Source organism: Bombina bombina, chromosome 3 (assembly GCF_027579735.1).
Source record: "Bombina bombina isolate aBomBom1 chromosome 3, aBomBom1.pri, whole genome shotgun sequence".
NCBI classification, from domain to species: domain Eukaryota; kingdom Metazoa; phylum Chordata; class Amphibia; order Anura; family Bombinatoridae; genus Bombina; species Bombina bombina.
In genome coordinates, this window is record NC_069501.1 from 100,116,226 (window position 1) to 100,137,030 (window position 20,805).

Here is a 20,805-nt window from a genome sequence, read left to right on the forward strand (position 1 = left end):
GCATACCAAAACCTGTGTGGCCATGCTGGAGCCACCAGCAGTACAAACGAACGCTCCATTATGATTTTGGAAATCACTCTTGGAAGAAGAACTAAAGGCGGAAAGATATAAGCAGGTTGATAACTCCAAGGAAGTGTCAACACATCCACTGCTTCCGCCTGAGGATCCCTGGACCTGGAAAGATACCTGGGAAGTTTCCTGTTTAGATAAGAAGCCATCAGATCTATTTCTGGAAGCCCCCACATCTGAACAATCTGAAAAAACATCTGGGTGAAGAGACCACTCTCCCGGATGTAAAGTCTGGCGACTGAGATAATCCGCTTCCCAATTGTCTATACCTGGGATATGGACCGCAGAAATTAGACAGGAGCCGGATTCCGCCCAAGCAAGTATCCGAGATACTTCTTTCATAGCTTGAGGACTGCGAGTCCCACCTTGATGATTGACATATGCCACGGTTGTGACATTGTCTGTCTGAAAACAAATAAACGGTTCTCTCTTCAGAAGAGGCCAAAACTGAAGAGCTCTGAGAATTGCATGGAGTTCCAAAATATTGATTGGTAATCTCGCCTCTTGAGATTTCCAAACCCCCTGCGCTGTCAGAGTTCCCCAGACAGCTCCCCAACCTGAAAGACTTGCATCTGTTGTGATCACAGTCCAGGTTGGATGAACAAAAGAGGCCCCTTGAACCAAACGATGGTGATTTAACCACAAAGTCAGAGGTAGTCGAACATTGGGATTTAAGAATATTAATTGTGATATCCTTGTATAATCCCTGCACCAATGATTCAGCATACAAAGCTGAAGAGGTCTCACGTGAAAATGAGCAAAAGGGATCGCGTACGATGCTGCAGTCATGAGACCTAAAACCTCCATGCACATAGCTACTGAAGGGAATGATTGAAACTGAAGGTTCTGACAAGCTGCAACCAATTTCAGACGTCTCTTGTCTGTTAGAGACAAAGTCATGGATACTGAATCTATTTGGAAACCTAAAAAGGTTACCTTTGTCTGTGGAATCAAAGAACTTTTTGGTAAATTGATCCTCCAACCATGTTTTCGAAGAAACAACACTAGTTGATTCGTGTGAGATTCTGCAGAACGTAAAGACTGAGCAAGTACCAAGATATTGTCCAATTAAGGAAACACTGCAATACCCCGCGCTCTGATTACAGAGAGTAGGGCACCGATAACCTTTGAAAAGATCCTTGGAGCTGTCACTACGCCAAAAGGAAGAGCAACAAATTGGTAATGCTTGTCTAGAAAAGAGAATCTCAGGAACGGATGGTGATCTGGATGAATCGGAATAGGAAGATATGCATCCTGTAAGTCTATTGTGGACATATAATGCCCTTGCTGAACAAAAGGCAGAATAGTCCTTATAGTCACCATTTTGAATGTTGGTATTCTCACAACAATATTCTCCTTCTTTGGGACAATGAACAGATTTGAATAAAACCCCAGACCCCGTTCCTGAACAGGAACTGGAACAATTACCCCAGAAACCTCCAGGTCTGAAACACACTTCAGGAAAGCCTGAGCCTTTTCTGGGTTCACTGGAATGCGTGAGAGAAAGAAACTTCTCACAGGCGGTCTTACTTTGAAACCTATTCTGTACCCTTGAGAAACAATGTTCTGAATCCAATGATTTTGGATTGAATTGATCCAAACATCCTTGAAAAATTTTAGTCTGCCCCCTACCAGCTGAGCTGGAATGAGAGCTGCACCTTCATGCAGACTTGGGGGCTGATTTAGATCTTTTAAATGGCTTGGATTTATTCCAGACTGAAGAAGGCTTCCAATTGGAAACCATTCCCTTAGGGGAAGGATCAGGTTTCTGTTCCTTATTTTGTCGAAAGGAATGAAAACTGTTAGCAGCCTTAAATTTACCCTTAGATTTTTAATCCTGAGGCAAAAAAGCTCCCTTCCCCCCAGTGACAGTTGAAATAATTGAATCCAACTGAGAACCAAATAATTTATTACCTTGGAAAGAGAGAGATAGCAACGTTGATTTAGAAGTCATATCAGCATTCCAAGATTTAAGCCATAAAGCTCTTCTGGCTAATATAGCTAAAGACATATATCTGACATCAATTCTAATGTTATAAAAAATGGCATCACAAATGAAATTGTTACCATGTTGAATTAACTTAACAATGCTATACACATTATGATCTGATACTTGTTGGGCTAGGGTTTCCAACCAAAAAGTTGAACCAGATAGATCCTCATTAGAGATAGATAAATCAGAATGTTGTCGGTCATTTAAAAATTCATCAATTTTATGAGAAGTTTTAAAAGACCTTTTACGTTTATTAGAAGGTGGGATGACAGACAAAGCCTTCTGAATAGAATTAGAAACAAATTCTCTCACATTAACAGGAATATCCTGAGCATTAGATGTTGAAGGAATAACAGGTAATGGATTACTACTAATGGAAATATTGTCTGCATGTAAAAGTTTGTTATGACAACTATCACAAATTACAGCCGGAGGTACAGTTACCACAAGTTTACAACAAATGCACTTAGCTTTGGTAGAACCGACATCAGGCAGCAGGATTCCAATAGTGGATTCTGAAACAGGATCAGATTGAGACATCTTGCAATATGTAAGAGAAAATATAACATATAAAGCAAAATTATCAATTTCCTTATATGACAGTTTCAGGAATGGGAAAAAATGCAAACAAAATAAGCCTCTGGAAACCAGAAGCAAAAATAAATGAAGACTTAAATAATGTCAAAAGTCTGGCGCCAAGTATGATGCCCACAACTGACAAAATATTTTTGGCGCCAAAAACGTCTGCAGCAAAAACGAGCGTCATAGATGACGCAACTACGTGAAAATTCTCGGCACCAACTAAGACGCCGGAAATGACGAAAACAGAATTTATGTTTACCTGATAAATTTCTTTCTCCTACGGTGTGTCCGGTCCATGGCTTCATCCTTATTTGTGGGATATTCTCTTCCCCTACAGGAAATGGCAAAGAGAGCACACAGCAAGATCTGTCCATATAGTCCCCCCTCTGGCTCCGCCCCCCAGTCATTCGACCGACGGTTAGGAGAAAAAGGAGAAACTATAGGGTGCCGTGGTGACTGTAGTGTATGGAATAAAAATGTTCAAACCTGACTAAAAGCCAGGGCGGGCCGTGGACCGGACACACCGTAGGAGAAAGAAATTTATCAGGTAAACATAAATTCTGTTTTCTCCTACATTGGTGTGTCCGGTCCACGGCTTCATCCTTACTTGTGGGAACCAATACCAAAGCTTTAGGACACGGATGAAGGGAGGGAACAAGTCAGGTTACCTAAATGGAAGGCACCACGGCTTGCAAAACCTTTCTCCCAAAAACAGCCTCCGAAGAAGCATAAGTATCGAATTTGTAAAATTTGGCAAAAGTATGCAGAGAAGACCAAGTCGCTGCCTTACAGATCTGATCAACAGAAGCCTCGTTCTTGAAGGCCCATGTGGAAGCCACAGCTCTAGTAGAGTGAGCTGTAATTCGTTCAGGAGGCTGCCGTCCGGCAGTCTCATAAGCCAATCGGATGATGCTTTTCAGCCAAAAAGAAAGAGAGGTAGCAGTAGCTTTCTGCCCTCTCCTCTTACCAGAATAAACGACAAACAAAGATGATGTTTGTCTGAAATCCTTTGTTGCTTCTAAATAGAATTTTAAAGCACGGACCACATCTAGGTTGTGTAACAAACGTTCCTTCTTTGAAACTGGATTCGGACATAGGGAAGGAACAACTATTTCCTGGTTAATATTCCTGTTGGAAACTACTTTTGGAAGAAAACCAGGTTTGGTACGTAAAACTACCTTATCTGCATGAAATACCAGATAGGGAGAAGTACACTGCAAAGCAGATAATTCAGAAACTCTTCTAGCAGAAGAAATAGCAACTAAAAACAGAACTTTCCAAGATAGTAACTTAATATCTATGGAATGCAAAGGTTCAAACGGAACCCCTCGAAGAACTGAAAGAACTAAGTTTAGACTCCATGGAGGAGTCATAGGTCTGTAAACAGGCTTGATTCTGACTAACGCCTGTACAAACGCTTGTACATCTGGCACGGCTGCCAGACGTTTGTGCAACAAGACAGACAGAGCAGATATCTGTCCCTTTAGAGAACTAGCTGACAGACATTTCTCCAAACCCTCTTGGAGAAAGGAAAGAATCCTAGGAATTTTGATTTTACTCCAAGAAAAACCCTTGGATTCGCACCAACGGATATATTTGTGCCATATCTTATGGTAAATCTTCCTAGTCACAGGCTTTCTGGCTTGAACCAGAGTATCTATAACTGAATCTGAAAACCCAGATAGAATAAAGCGTTCAATTTCCAAGCAGTCAGTTGCAGAGAGACTAGATTTGGATGTTCGAATGGACCTTGTACTAGAAGATCCTGTCTCAAAGGTAGCTTCCATGGTGGAGCCGATGACATATTCACCAGGTCTGCATACCAAGTCCTGCGTGGCCACGCAGGAGCTATTAGGATCACTGAGGCCTTCTACTGCTTGATCCTGGCTACCAGCCTGGGAAGGAGAGGGAACGGTGGAAACACATAAGCTAGATTGAACGACCAAGGCGCCACTAATGCATCCACTAGTGTCGCCCTGGGATCCCTGGATCTGGACCCGTATCGAGGAACTTTGAAGTTCTGACGAGACGCCATCAGATCCATATCTGGAGTGCCCCATAGTTGAGTTAACTGGGCAAAGACCTCCGGGTGGAGTTCCCACTCCCCCGGATGGAAAGTCTGACGACTCAAATAATCCGCCTCCCAGTTGTCTACCCCTGGGATGTGGATTGCAGATAGGTGGCAGGAGTGATCCTCCGCCCATTTGATGATCTTGGATACCTCTGTCATCGCCAAGGAACTCTTTGTTCCCCCCTGATGATTGATGTACGCTACAGTCATCATGTTGTCCGACTGAAATCTTATGAATCTGGCCTTCGCTAGGTGAGGCAAGGCCAGGAGTGCATTGAATATCGCTCTCAGTTCCAAAATGTTTATCGGGAGAAGGGACTCTTCCCGAGACCATAGACCCTGAGCTTTCAGGGAGTCCCAGACCGCGCCCCAGCCTAAGAGGCTGGCGTCGGTCGTGACGATGACCCACTCTGGTCTGCGGAAACTCATTCCCTGAGACAGGTGATCCTGAGTCAACCAACAGCGGAGTGAGTCTCTGGTTACCTGGTCTACTTGAATCTGGGGAGACAAGTCTGCATAATCCCCATTCCACTGTTTGAGCATGCACAGTTGCAATGGTCTTAGATGAATTCGAGCAAAAGGAACCACGTCCATTGCTGCAACCATTAGTCCTATTACCTCCATGCACTGAGCTATGGAAGGCTGAGGAATAGATTGAAGAACTTGACAAGCGTTTAGAAGTTTTAATTTTCTGACCTCTGTCAGAAAAATCTTCATTTCTACAGAATCTATTATTGTTCCCAGAAAGGGAACCCTTGTAGACGGGGACAGGGAACTCTTTTCTACGTTCACCTTCCACCCGTGAGACCTGAGAAAGGCTAATACAATGTCTGTATGAGCCCTTGATCTGGAAAGGGACGACGCTTGGATTAGGATGTCGTCTAAGTAAGGTGCCACCGCAATGCCCCTCGGTCTTAGAACCGCTAGTAGGGACCCTAGCACCTTTGTGAAAATTCTGGGAGCAGTGGCTAAACCAAACGGAAGAGCCACAAACTGGTAATGTTTGTCCAGAAAGGCGAACCTTAGGAACTGATGATGATCTTTGTGGATAGGAATATGTAGGTACGCATCCTTTAAGTCCACGGTAGTCATGAATTGACCCTCCTGGATTGTTGGTAAAATCGTTCGAATGGTTTCCATTTTGAATGATGGAACTCTGAGGAATTTGTTTAGAATTTTTAAATCCAGAATTGGCCTGAAAGTTCCCTCTTTTTTGGGAACTACAAACAGGTTTGAGTAAAACCCCAGACCTTGTTCCGCTGTTGGAACTGGGTGTATCACTCCCATCTTTAATAGGTCTCCTACGCAATGTAAGAATGCCTGTCTCTTTATCTGGTCTGAAGATAAGCGAGACATGTGGAACCTTCCCCTTGGAGGAAGTTCCTTGAACTCTAGAAGATACCCCTGAGAGACTATTTCTAGTGCCCCGGGATCCGGAACATCTCTTGCCCAAGCCTGAGCAAAGAGAGAAAGTCTGCCCCCTACTAGATCCGGTCCCGAATCGGGGGCTACCCCTTCATGCTGTCTTGGTAGCAGCAGCAGGCTTCTTGGCCTGTTTACCCTTGTTCCAGCCTTGCATTGGTTTCCATGCTGGTTTAGGCTGGGAAGCGTTACCCTCTTGTCTAGAGGCTGAAATTGCGAAAGGAACGAAAATTAGTTTTGTTCTTAGCCTTGAAAGGCCTATCCTGTGGGAGGGCATGGCCCTTTCCCCCAGTGATGTCTGAAATAATCTCCTTCAATTCTGGCCCCAAAAGGGTCTTACCCTTGAAAGGAATATTAAGCAGTTTTGTCTTGGACGACACATCCGCCGACCAAGATTTTAGCCAAAGCGCTCTGCGCGCCACTATAGCAAAACCTGAATTTTTCGCTAATTTAGCCAATTGAAAAGCGGCATCTAAAATAAAGGAATTAGCCAACTTTAGTGCGTGAATTCTGTCCATGACTTCCTCATATGGAGTCTCCTTATGGAGCGAATTTTCTAGTTCCTCGAACCAAAAAGACGCCGCCGTGGTGACAGGAATAATGCACGAAATTGGTTGGAGAAGGAAACCTTGCTGAACAAATATCTTTTTAAGCAATCCTTCCATTTTTTTATCCATAGGATCTTTGAAAGCACAACTGTCCTCAATGGGAATAGTTGTGCGCTTGGCCAACGTAGAAACTGCCCCCTCAACCTTAGGGACTGTTTGCCATGCGTCCCTTCTGGGGTCGACAATGGGGAACATTTTCTTAAATATGGGAGGTGGGACAAAATGTATACCTGGCTTCTCCCACTCCTTGGTCACTATGTCCGCCACCCTCTTGGGTATCGGAAAGGCATCAGCGTGCACAGGGACCTCTAGGAATTTGTCCATTTTGCACAATTTCTCTGGAATCACCAAAGAGTCACAATCATCAAGAGTAGTTAGCACCTCCTTAAGCAGGGCGCGGAGATGTTCTAACTTAAATTTAAATGCCACGATATCAGGTTCTGCCTGCTGAGAAACTTTTCCTGAATCAGAAATTTCTCCCTCAGGCAAACCTTCCCTCACTGCCAATTCAGACTGGTGCGAGGGTATAACAGATAAATTATCGTCAGCGCCCACTTGCTCATCCTCTGTATTTAAAACTGAGCAATCACGCTTTCTGGGAAATGCTGGCAGTTTGGATAAAAGATTTGCTATAGAATTATCCATTACTGCAGTTAATTGCTGCATAGTAACAAGCATTGGCGCGCTAGATGTACTAGGTGTCGCCTGCGCGGGCAAAACTGGTGTTGACACAGAAGGAGAGGATGATGAACTATCCCCACTACCTTCATTTGAAGAATCATCTTGGGCAACCTTATTAAATGTGACAGTACTGTCCTTACTTTGGACGCCATGGCACAATTTGAACATACATTTAAAGGGGGAACCACCTTGGCCTCCATACACACAGAACATATGCTATCTGAAGGTATAGACATGTTAGACAGACTTTGGCAGGCTATTAATGCAATAAAACCGTTTTTAAACAAAACCGTTACTGTCTCTTTAAATAATAAAAAGAGCACACTTTATTTCTGAATGTTTGAAAAACTATGAAGGAAATATCCGATCTTTACAAAATTTGCACCCTAGTGTCTTAATGCTTTGAAAGTATTGCACACCAAATTTCAAGTCTCTAACCCCTTAAATGAGCAAACCGGAGCAAATTGTTCAGTTTACCAGTTTAAACCCACTACAGTCCCTGCCACAGCCTTTGCTGCAGCTTTTACTTTCCTTGGGGGTTATTCACCACAGAAATAAGCCTTCTTGAAATCGTTTTTATGGCCACAGGACCCTCTCACATGAAGCTGCATGCACTGCTTCCAAAAGTAATTGCGCAACTGAGGCGCGAAAATGAGGCCTCCTCCCTCTGCATACCAGAGTGAAGGGGCCTTCCTGACTAGATTAGGTGTCTAAACAACTGCCAGGCGTAATAAAAACGTTCCCAAAGGTGTTTCAAAGTCACAAAACACTCCAAAAGTCATATAAATAATATATAAATCAATCGATTTAGCCCACAATAGTGTAAACCAGTATAGAGCCCATTTATAAGCCTTCATTCTGTTATGAGTCTAAGAAAATGGCTTACCGATCCCATAAGGGAAAATGACAGTCTTCTAGCATTACTATGTCTTGTTAGAAAAGAGACTAGTCATACCTGGAGCAGAAAAGTCTGCAAACTGTTCCCCCCAACTGAAGTTCTCTTGTTTCAACAGTCCTGCGTGGGAACAGCAATGGATTTTAGTTACTGTTGCTAAAATCATACTCCTCTTTTAACAGAACTCTTCATCACTTTCTGTTGTAGAGTAAATAGTACAAACCGGCACTATTTTAAAATAAACTCTTGATAGAAGAAATAAAACTACAACTAACACCACATACTCTTTACCATCCCCGTGGAGATGCTACTTGTTCAGAGCAGGCAAAGAGAATGACTGGGGGGCGGAGCCAGAGGGGGGGACTATATGGACAGCTCTTGCTGTGTGCTCTCTTTGCCATTTCCTGTAGGGGAAGAGAATATCCCACAAGTAAGGATGAAGCCGTGGACCGGACACACCAATGTAGGAGAAATTACATTAACAAATGTAAATCACACGCCAAAAAAGTCTTGCGCCAAGAATGACGCAATAAATTATAGCATTTTGCACACCCGCAAGCCTAACAGCCCGCAATTTAGAAAAGAAAGTCAATTTGAAAATTTCAGGTAGAATTTTTTTAATTTTTTTTATGTGCATTTCCCAAAATGAAACTGACAGTCTGCAAAAAGGAAATATACTGATAAACCTGAATCATGGCAAATATAAGTACAAACATTATATTTAGAACTTTACATATAAAGTGCCAAACCATAGCTGAGAGTGTCTTAAATAAAGGAAAACATACTTACCAAAAGACACTCATCTACATAAAGTAGATAGCCAGACCAGTACTGAAACGAGAATCAGCAGAGGTAATGGTATATAAGAGTATATCGTCGATCTGAAAAGGGAAGTAGGAGATGAATCTCTACAACCGATAACAGAGAACCTATGAAATAGATCCCCGTTAGGATGACCATTGCATTCAATAGGTAATACTCCCTTCACATCCCTCTGTCATTCACTGTACTCAGAGGAACCGGGCTTCAGCATGCTGAGAAGCGCATATCAAAGTAGAAATCAAGCACAAACTTACTTCACCACCTCCATAGGAGGCAAGGTTTGTAAAACTGAATTGTGGGTGTGGTGGGGGGTGTATTTATAGGCATTTTGAGGTTTGGGAAATGTTGCCCCTCCTGGTAGGAATGTATATCCCATACGTCACTAGCTCATGGACTCTAGCCAATTACATGAAAGGAATGGTGTGTGGGTTAAGCAGGAGTAAGAAGGCTGTATACACTCTGACCACGGGTAATGGTGACCTCTCTAACCTACCTCTGGTAGTGATGATGTCTAACCCCTGGTGATAATACTAGCATGCCTTCAGTTTTATACAATGAGCAGTACTAATACTAGGGTAACGAACAGTGATAGCCGCAGACTGGCAGCTAATGTGCTTGCCAACTCCAGAACCCCATACAATGAATTACAGATACCCATATATGATGTAGTGTGTGTGTCTATCTGTATCCATAACTGTGTGTGTGTATCTGTATATATAAGTTTATGCTATGTAGTGTGTGTGTGTCTGCATGTATAAATGTAAGCTATGTAGTGTGTGTATGTGTATCTGCATGTATAAGTGTGTATCTGCATGTAAAGTGTATGCTATGTAGTGAGTGTGTCTGCATGTATAAGTGTATACTCTGTAGTGTCTGTGTATCTGCATGTATAAGTGTATGCTATGTAATGTGTGTATCTGCCTGTATAAGTGTATGCTATGTAGTGTGTGTGTATCTTCATATGTAAGTGTATGCTATGTAGTGTGTGTATCTTCATGTGTAAGTGTATGCTATGTAGTGTGTGTATCTTCATGTGTAAGTGTATGCTATGTAGTGTGTGTGTATCTGGATGTATAAGTGTATACTATGTAGTGTGTGTGTGTGTATCTGCATGTATAAGTGTATGCTATGTAGTTTGCTACTGTGCATTTTTGCTGACTTTAAAGGCCAGAATTTAGAATATTAATGGGGAATGCAGAGAGCAGTTTTAAAGAATTTATTATTAAATGTCCAATTAAGATAAAAATATTTAGCAATGTCTTTGCAAAGGATAATTAAATACATAACTCACATAGCCATACCAGTGGTTTGAGCTTGTGTTTGATTTGCTGCTTAACTGTATTAAAATGTATGACTTTATTTAGAATTTTAATTATATTACTTTGGTCTTATGATTTTTTAAGTCCCGCCCACCACATTTCAATTTTTTGGCTGCGGGGTGGAGGGGGGTGTCCCTCTTTTGAATTTTGAAATGTTGGGAGGTATGCAACATAACCGAAATTTTTTTGGCGCCAACAACATCCGGAAATGACACACTCGCGTCACTAACGACGCATCCCTGTCTAAGGAACTCAGCGTCAACTACGACGCCGGAAATTACCCTCCTGGTAGTATTGTATATCCCATACGTCATTAGCTCATGGACTCTTGCCAATTACATGAAAGAAATTAGGTTTAGTATCCCTTTAAGCAAAGTCCTTGATTTATGTTATCAAAAACATTAAAAAGGAAATTACAGATGCTAAATAAATTTTTTGAAAACTAATGATATACAGTAGTGGCTCCTCTCTGCGACAATGTCAGACTTACTATTGTAAGGGAGTAACTCTCTTAGCACTCTTACAAACTACATTAGGCATTTACCTGTATTCAAATTATTCTATTCAAAACCATGTGAAAAAAATACACAAGACACAGAAATGTGAAGATAAATTTAATATGCATATGGAATTTGCGCATATCACAAAGGCACCAACAAAGAAAATATGAAGCAATTGCAATCATGTTAAAATCTGTTCTTTTTTCATGAGCAATAAACTGCAATTTATTTTTTAAAACACAGGTAATATGAGATAGAGATTTACATTGTGGTTAATTTAAATACATAACGCAAAACAGAGAAAGAAATAGATGAAATGCAAATGTATAAAACCACCTTTCCCTTCTGTATAGAGTAGGCTTCCCCTCTAGCATTAATAGACTATACACTACCTCTCCATCCTCTATAGAGTAGACTTCTTCTCTAGCATTAATAGACTAGACACTACCTCTCCATCCTCTATAGAGTAGACTTCTTCTCTAGCATTAATAGACTAGACCCTACCTCTCACTTCTGTATAGAGTAACCTTCCTCTCTAGCATTAATAGACTAGACACTACCTCTCCATCCTCTATAGAGTAGGCTTCTTCTCTAGCATTAATAGACTAGACCCTACCTCTCACTTCTGTATAGAGTAACCTTCCTCTCTAGCATTAATAGACTAGACACTACCTTTCTCCTGTATAGAGTAACCTTCCTCTATAGCATTAATAGATTAGACCAGGGGTGGGTCTGCTGGCAAAGCATCATGGGAGATGTAGTCCATAACATCTGGAGGGCCGATAATTGCCCACCCCTGGACTAGACACTTCCTCTCCATTCTGTATAGAGTAGCCTTCCTTGCTAGCATTAATAGACTAGACACTACCTCTCAATTCTGTATAGAGAGTAGCCTTCTCCTCTCTAGCATTAATAGACTAGACACTACCTCCACCTTCTGTATAGAGAGTAGACTTCCTCCCTAGCATTAATAGACTAGACACTACCTCTCCATTCTTTATAGAGAGTAGCCTTCTCCTCTCTAGCATTAATAGACTAGACACTACCTCTCCATTCTTTATAGAGAGTAGCCTTCCTCTCTAGTATTAATAGACTAGACACTACCTCTCCATTCTTTATAGAGAGTAGCCTTCTCCTCTCTAGCATTAATAGACTAGACACTACCTCTCCATTCTTTAAAGAGAGTAGCCTTCTCCTCTCTAGCATTAATAGACTAGACACTACCTCTCCATTCTTTATAGAGAGTAGCCTTCTCCTCTCTAGCATTAATAGACTAGACACTATCTCTCCATTCTTTATAGAGAGTAGCCTTCTCCTCTCTAGCATTAATAGACTAGACACTACCTCTCCATTCTTTATAGAGAGTAGCCTTCTCCTCTCTAGCATTAATAGACTAGACACTACCTCTCCATTCTTTATAGAGAGTAGCCTTCTCCTCTCTAGCATTAATAGACTAGACACTACCTCTCCATTCTTTATAGAGAGTAGCCTTCTCCTCTCTAGCATTAATAGACTAGACACTACCTCTCCATTCTTTATAGAGAGTAGCCTTCCTCTCTAGCATTAATAGACTAGACACTATCTCCTGTATAGAGTAACCTTCCTCGCTAGCATTAATAGTCTAGACCCTACCTTTCATTTCTGTATAGAGAAATCTCCCTCTCTAGCATTAATAGATTAGACACTACCTTTCCCTTCTGTATAGAGTAGCCTTCCTCGCTAACATTAATAGCCTAGACAGGCGAAGTCCATTTATCCTTTTTGCACCTAATGCTGGTAACAGTTCTTATGAATTTACAGTAAAACTGAATTTATTATATGTGCTTATCCATATAAGCTTAAAAAAAACACACACAAAAGGGAATAATGTAAACATGTCAAAAAACGTCCTTTTCTATTTATTAAGATATTTTTATACAATGTAAAATGTAACTCTAGAGTATTAACCATAATTAATCATAATTAAGGCATAGCAAACCCACAAGGTACTAACAAATGGATATTGCAATAAACATTTTTGTTGGTATATAAACATTTGGGAGGGAAAATTCTCAAATGATACAATGTTCCTACTCTAAATAAATGAATGAGGATTAGTAGTAAGTACAAAGCCAATACTGCATTATTAGTTTAGATGTAACCCATTAAGGGCAGCTGCTGTATTTTGCGCAGAGGGCTTTAATAGCGCAGGTCTTGCCATCTTTTCTCTTGCAGTATTCAGAGACTTCATACATGTAAATGAAAATTAGACGTTTAGGAAAATCTAAGCTAATGTTATTGCTTCAAAACATGCAGTTCTTTTAAACTACCATAGGGTTAATAAGCAGAGACAACAAAAATATAAACTCTCTTTCTGATGCTCCGGTATAGATAAGCTATTTATATTAATGACAGTGAGCCAGAGTCTACAATTTACACACTCTATATTAAAAATAAAAATCTCTAAAATGATCCTATAGCAAGTTCTGCAATACATACACAAAAGGAATATGCATAAGGCTCTAAGGATTAAACATAACTAAATAGCCATCAAAAGAAAAAAAATTCAAACACACTACCGCTTTTGTAAAAAGGATGCATGTTTTATTGGCGCTTAAACGAAATATGGGCAGGCTAAAAAAGTTGTCATGCATTATCATAGAGAAAGCTGGACCATATGGGGAAAGACTATACTTCAGTCACAGTTTTTATCCCAGATCTCCAATGTATACTCTTCTACATATTACTTCTGAAGTCATCACTTAGAAGGGTACCAATATAATGAAACGCCTTCTTTGAGATATATATATATATATATATATATATATATATTTAATTCCAACCTATTAAAATGTAAATATTCATTTTAAATAATAATAAAAAAAAAGTTTAACAAATATTTTTTATTAAATTGACTGAGTGTTCTTTATTGGGGACATAAATGCTTGTGCACTTACGCTCCCAGTATGTTCTGGTGCATCATCTTCTCCTTGATAAACGAGGGAATATATTGAAAAAATAAAGATTAAATTGTACCATAAATAAGTGCAGAAGATGACAGTGCCAGAAAAAAAAGACCACCCAAGATGGATTTTTTAATGCTTCCAATTAGACAAAATGTAGGTAATTATAAATCTTGTTTTCTCCCATTTTTACACAACCTTTTTCTTGGGTGTTGGGTAAGCAAAAGCTAGATTACATAATGACAATGATTGTGGAGAAAAAGCAAAATGTAAGCTCTACCTGATAAATTCACTTCTTTGGTGAGAGTCCATGAGCCATTACACCTGAGATTCAACTCCAGGCCACTAGGAGGCGGCAAAAATATGCTAACATTCCAAGAGATTTTAATCCTTCCCACCTCTCTGATATGCAAGTCTAACGTATAGCTGAGAAAGGACAAAGCAGGGTAAATGAGGTGCAAACCAAACCTGCCACCAATTGAAAGTACAAATGTGGGCAGGTCTTGTGGACTTTCCCCACATGAAAGAAATTAATCCGATAAGTATACATTTTGTTTTCTTTCATAAGGTGGTGAGAGTCCACAAGCCATTGCTCCTGGGCTCTAATACCAAAGCTGTGGAGTCCATGAGTAAATGGGTGGGATAAAAAGGCAGGCACCAATTTACCAGACACTTTTGCCTATAGGCCTTTCCTGTCCAAGGCTGCCTCAAAAGAGGCAAAAAAATATAAAAATGGTAGAACTTGGTGAAAGTAAATAAAAACATAATTTATGTAAGAACTTACCTGATAAATTCATTTCTTTCATATTAACAAGAGTCCATGAGCTAGTGACGTATGGGAATATACATTCCTACCAGGAGGGGCAAAGTTTCCCAAACCTTAAAATGCCTATAAATACACCCCTCACCACACCCACAAATCAGTTTAACGAATAGCCAAGAAGTGGGGTGATAAGAAAAAAAGTGCGAAGCATATAAAATAAGGAATTGGAATAATTGTGCTTTATACAAAAAAATCATAACCACCACAAAAAAGGGTGGGCCTCATGGACTCTTGTTAATATGAAAGAAATGAATTTATCAGGTAAGTTCTTACATAAATTATGTTTTCTTTCATGTAATTAACAAGAGTCCATGAGCTAGTGACGTATGGGATAATGACTACCCAAGATGTGGATCTTTCCACACAAGAGTCACTAGAGAGGGAGGGATAAAATAAAGACAGCCAATTCCTGCTGAAAATAATCCACACCCAAAATAAAGTTTAACAAAAAACATAAGCAGAAGATTCAAACTGAAACCGCTGCCTGAAGAACTTTTCTACCAAAAACTGCTTCAGAAGAAGAAAATACATCAAAATGGTAGAATTTAGTAAAAGTATGCAAAGAGGACCAAGTTGCTGCTTTGCAGATCTGGTCAACCGAAGCTTCATTCCTAAACGCCCAGGAAGTAGAAACTGACCTAGTAGAATGAGCTGTAATTCTTTGAGGCGGAATTTTACCCGACTCAACATAGGCAAGATGAATTAAAGATTTCAACCAAGATGCCAAAGAAATGGCAGAAGCTTTCTGGCCTTTCCTAGAACCGGAAAAGATAACAAATAAACTAGAAGTCTTACGGAAAGATTTCGTAGCTTCAACATAATATTTCAAAGCTCTAACAACATCCAAAGAATGCAATGATTTCTCCTTAGAATTCTTAGGATTAGGACATAATGAAGGAACCACAATTTCTCTACTAATGTTGTTGGAATTCACAACTTTAGGTAAAAATTCAAAAGAAGTTCGCAACACCGCCTTATCCTGATGAAAAATCAGAAAAGGAGACTCACACGAAAGAGCAGATAATTCAGAAACTCTTCTAGCAGAAGAGATGGCCAAAAGGAACAAAACTTTCCAAGAAAGTAATTTAATGTCCAATGAATGCATAGGTTCAAACGGAGGAGCTTGAAGAGCTCCCAAAACCAAATTCAAACTCCATGGAGGAGAAATTGACTTAATAACAGGTTTTATACGAACCAAAGCTTGTACAAAACAATGAATATCAGGAAGAATAGCAATCTTTCTGTGAAAAAGAACAGAAAGAGCGGAGATTTGTCCTTTCAAAGAACTCGCGGACAAACCCTTATCTAAACCATCCTGAAGAAACTGTAAAATTCTCGGTATTCTAAAAGAATGCCAAGAAAAATGATGAGAAAGACACCAAGAAATATAAGTCTTCCAGACTCTATAATATATCTCTCGAGATACAGATTTACGAGCCTGTAACATAGTATTAATCACGGAGTCAGAGAAACCTCTATGACCAAGAATCAAGCGTTCAATCTCCATACCTTTAAATTTAAGGATTTCAGATCCGGATGGAAAAAAGGACCTTGAGACAGAAGGTCTGGTCTTAACGGAAGAGTCCATGGTTGGCAAGATGCCATCCGGACAAGATCCGCATACCAAAACCTGTGAGGCCAAATCTAGCACAAACTTACTTCACCACCTCCCTTGGAGGCAAAGTTTGTAAAACTGATTTGTGGGTGTGGTGAGGGGTGTATTTATAGGCATTTTAAGGTTTGGGAAACTTTGCCCCTCCTGGTAGGAATGTATATTCCCATACGTCACTAGCTCATGGACTCTTGTTAATTACATGAAAGAAATGACCAGCTGTATAGCACATATGATTAGCATAAGCCTTAATTAAATGCCCAAAATGGCAGAGGCTGAACTAGAAAAGGCAGAAATGCAGATAAAGACTTTCCTGCCACCAAAGAGCTTTACATATCAGCTGCATTCACCAGGACGCTAAAGTAACAGCTAAAACCATTTGACCTAAATGTGAACCAGAAAAATGAACAAATAAAGTAGAGGATTGACTAAAATCCTTTGTGACCTGTAAGTAAAATGAATGCTCTTTAGAAAACTTTGAATTAGAACAAAAGAAATGACTACAATTGTAGAATGATTGTTTCTGAAGAATCCATTATAGATAGAAAACCATATTGAGTTTGTAAAATCGTCTTATCATGGAGAAAAAAACAACCCTCACAAAAGTAGTAGGCAATTGCCTACAAAGAATTGCTAAAATAAACAATACCTTCCAAAAAAAAAGAAAAAGAAGCTGAATGTCGAGGCCACTGGTTTTCAAACCTGTCCTCAGGCCTCCCTAACAGGCCACATTTGAGGATATCTGAACTGGAGAACAGGTGAAATATTCAGCCGATTAGGAAACAGTTATTTTACCTGCTCTTATACATGGCATTCACGAAAACAAATTTGAAAACCAGTGGTGTAGGCCATGCATAAGTCCAAAGAAAAGCTTGCAAGCCTCTAAAAACTAATTTAGGTTCCAAAAATTAGATATTGGCATATTTAGTATCTGACTTAACCTGACTAAAGCTTGAACGAAATTATCTAAGACAGGAAAATCAGCAAACTCAATATAAATCGTAGAGCTGAGAAGAGACCAACTCTGCCAACTCTGAAGAGTCAAGATAAATCTTAAATATGAAAGAGGTCTCTGTTATGATCACTAATACAGTGTCTTCCACAGAAAATTTTAGTAGACGGGTGGGGCAGAGTAATATTTTTTAATATTATATCATTTTCTGCTATCCAAAGCACAAATTCATAATTTAACACTTTTTTTAATGAACATTTTTAACCCCTTAATGACCAGCGCCGTACCCTGTATGACGCTGGTCGTTATGCCTTTAAGGGGACACTGAACCCAAATGTTTTCTTTTGTGATTCAGATAGAGCATGCAGTTTTAAGCAACTTTCTAATTTACTCCTATTATCAAATTTTCTTCGTTCTCTTGCTATATTTGAAAAAGAAGGCAGCTAAGCTATTTTTTGGTTCAGACCCTGGAAAGCACTTGTTTATTGGTCGGTTAAATTAATTAACCAATCAGCAAGAACAACCCAGGTTGTTCACCTAAAATGGGCCGGCATCTAAACGTACATTCTTGCTTTTCAAATAAAGATACCAAGAGAATGAAGAAAATTTGATAAAAGGAGTAAATTAGAAAGTTGCTTAAAATTGCATGCTCTATCTGGGCTTCTCTCTGCCGCGATCTCGCTTAAAATAGCAAGATTGCGCTATTTCTGCATGCCCCACGAGTGGGGGACTGCAGAAATAGATTTGCAGAGATACTGTGGCCCTTTCTGCATTGGACAGCGGTGGTGCCGATCGTTGGTGGGTGGGAGGTTAAGGAGGGAGGTTAAGGAGGGAGGCGGGTGGGCGGCCCATCGCTGGAGGAGGCGGGAGTGGGTGGAACCGCTTAGCCACGCTACAGGGAATACAAAAAACTAAAAAAATAAAATAAAAAACTCAATGAGTGGGAAGGAGAGAGTAGGGGCAATGAGGGGGAAGGAGAGAGTAGGGGCAATGAGGGGGATCCCATGTGGGATCCCTTAACGGAAAGGGATTTGGGAGGGGGGGTAGGGTTTTGAGGGGGGGCAGCTACACTACAGAAAAAAATAGGTATTTTTTTTTAATGAAAATTAGCCAAATTTGCAGCAACTGGGTACTGGCAGACAGCTGCCAGTACCTAATATGGTGGCAAATAGGTAGGGGGGGGGAGGGTTAGAGAGCTTATTGGGGGGGGGGGGGATCAGGAAGGTTGGGGGGTTAGGGGGGAACCTTCACTGCAGCAAATATATTTAAAAAAAAAAAAGGCTTTCTGCCAGTACTTACACTGGGGGTGACAATTGTGAGGTGGGGGAGGAAAGAGAGCTGTTTGAGGGGGGGCAGGGAGGGATCGGGGGTGGGATGTGTCAGGTGGGAGGCTGATCTCTACACTAAAGTTAAAATTAACACTACAAGCTACCTATTTACCTAATTAACCCCTTCACTGCTGGACATAATAAAAGTGTGGTGCGCAGCGGCATTTAGCGGCCTTCTAATTACCAAAAAGCAGTGCCAAAGCCATATATGTCTGCTATTTCTGAACAAAAGGGATCCCAGAGAAGCATTTACAACCATTTGTGCCATGATTGCACAAGCTGTTTGTAAATAATTTCAGTGAGAAACCTAAAATTGTGAAAAAGTTTACGTTTTTTTTTTTATTTGATCTCATTTGGCGGTGAAATGGTGGTATGAAATATACCAAAATGGGCCTAGATCAATACCTTGGGTTGTCTAAAAAAAAAAAAAAGTTTTGATAGGTAAATATAAAAAAGGCCCTATTTCTGTTTAAATGTAGTGATGGCAAAAATGCTCTGGTCTTTTGGACAAGTTTTTGTCTGAAATGCCCGGTCCTTAATTGGTTAACATTAGCTAATTTTAGCGCAATATTGGCTACAATATTATATATATATTTATATATAAAGATAAAAAGAACAGTGTAAATTGTGGTTTTATGATTCAGGGCTTGTTGCCACTTGTAGTATAAATTTGGATAGTGAAAGAGAGCTGTAGCATGATTGTGTAACTATACCAGGATTAAAGAGGACAGAAAGTGAAGTAAATTGATAATTATCACTAAAGTGTAATATGATCGATGGTGATGATTGGAAGGAATAATTGGGAACATAATGAGAGGGAGCGGAGGTATTTGATGAAAGTACAGTGAGAAAAAAGTGCTAGTAGAGAATATCCCTATGCAGGGAATGATTTTTTTGGTGCCGAGCCTTTTTTTAGTTTGTTGAACCGATGTCTTTGTTTTCTGTTTACTCTTGGACACTGTACTCACCTGTGCTTTGAGGACACCAGGGTACATGTGAGCTGCTGGTGATGGGAACCTATAAATATAAGATATTTATGTATGTCTGAGGACCCCTTGTGTAACATACAGCATTAATTATGTATAATGTGATGCCAGCAAAACTGAGCTGGAGGGCATACAGAAAACAAGTGTGTGAAACACCCATTGTTTTCAGCAAATAAGATATCTGCAAATCTTCCTTCTAAAGTATCTAATTATGGAAAAGTTCTAGTATGCTCCATGGTAAACAAAAATCAATGCACAGATAAAAATAAAGTAACCACCTTACCATTCCTGTAAATAAAAGGAAAATTCAAATAAAAAAAATTGTATGCAACACAATAGGACAAGTCCAGAAAATGTTAAATATAGAAAGTTGTGCAAATATCTGAAATAAGAGAGCGCAGAAACACATTATGTAGCTTAAACAGAATAGCTGCTAAACAAAAGTGTGAGTAAAAAGCTCTGGTATAAACATTAAAAAAATAAATTAAAAAACACAGATAAAAAGGCCAAAAATTACACTTTAGGTGTGTGATAAAGGACTTACCCTGTTTGTAGGAGACTAGAAAAAAACACACAAAATGGCCACCATACAATATGTGCTAAGTATAAAATGAAGGCACGCTGCCTATGAATTGTGAATGCGGCACAGAACTGTGTCTGAGCTGTCAGTGAAAACCGCGCTATTAGAAAATACTGCGCGCTGTATAAAAGTAAAAACAAAATGTATGCTTACCTTATAAATTCCTTTCTTTCCGGGTATGGAGAGTCCACAACGTCATTCCAATTACTAGTGGGATATTCAACACCGGCCAGCAGGAGGAGGCAAAGAGCAACCCCAGCAAAGCTGTTAAGTGTAACTTCCCTTACCCATAATCCCCAGTCATTCAGCCGAAGGAAAATGAAAAAAGAAGAAACACAAGGGTGTAAAGGTGCCTGAGGTTTACTAAAAAAAAAACAACTGCCGAATCATATTAAAAAGAGGGAGGGGTCGTGGACTCTCCATGCCCGGAAAGAAAGAAATTTACCAGGTAAGCATAAATTTTGTTTTCTTTCCTATGGCACAGAGAGTCCACAACATCATCATTCCAATTACTAGTGAGAACCAATACCCAAGCTAAAGGACACAGAATGAACAGGGAGGGAGAACAAGGCAGGAGGACCTAAACAGAAGGCGCCACCACTTGAAGAACCTTTCTCCCA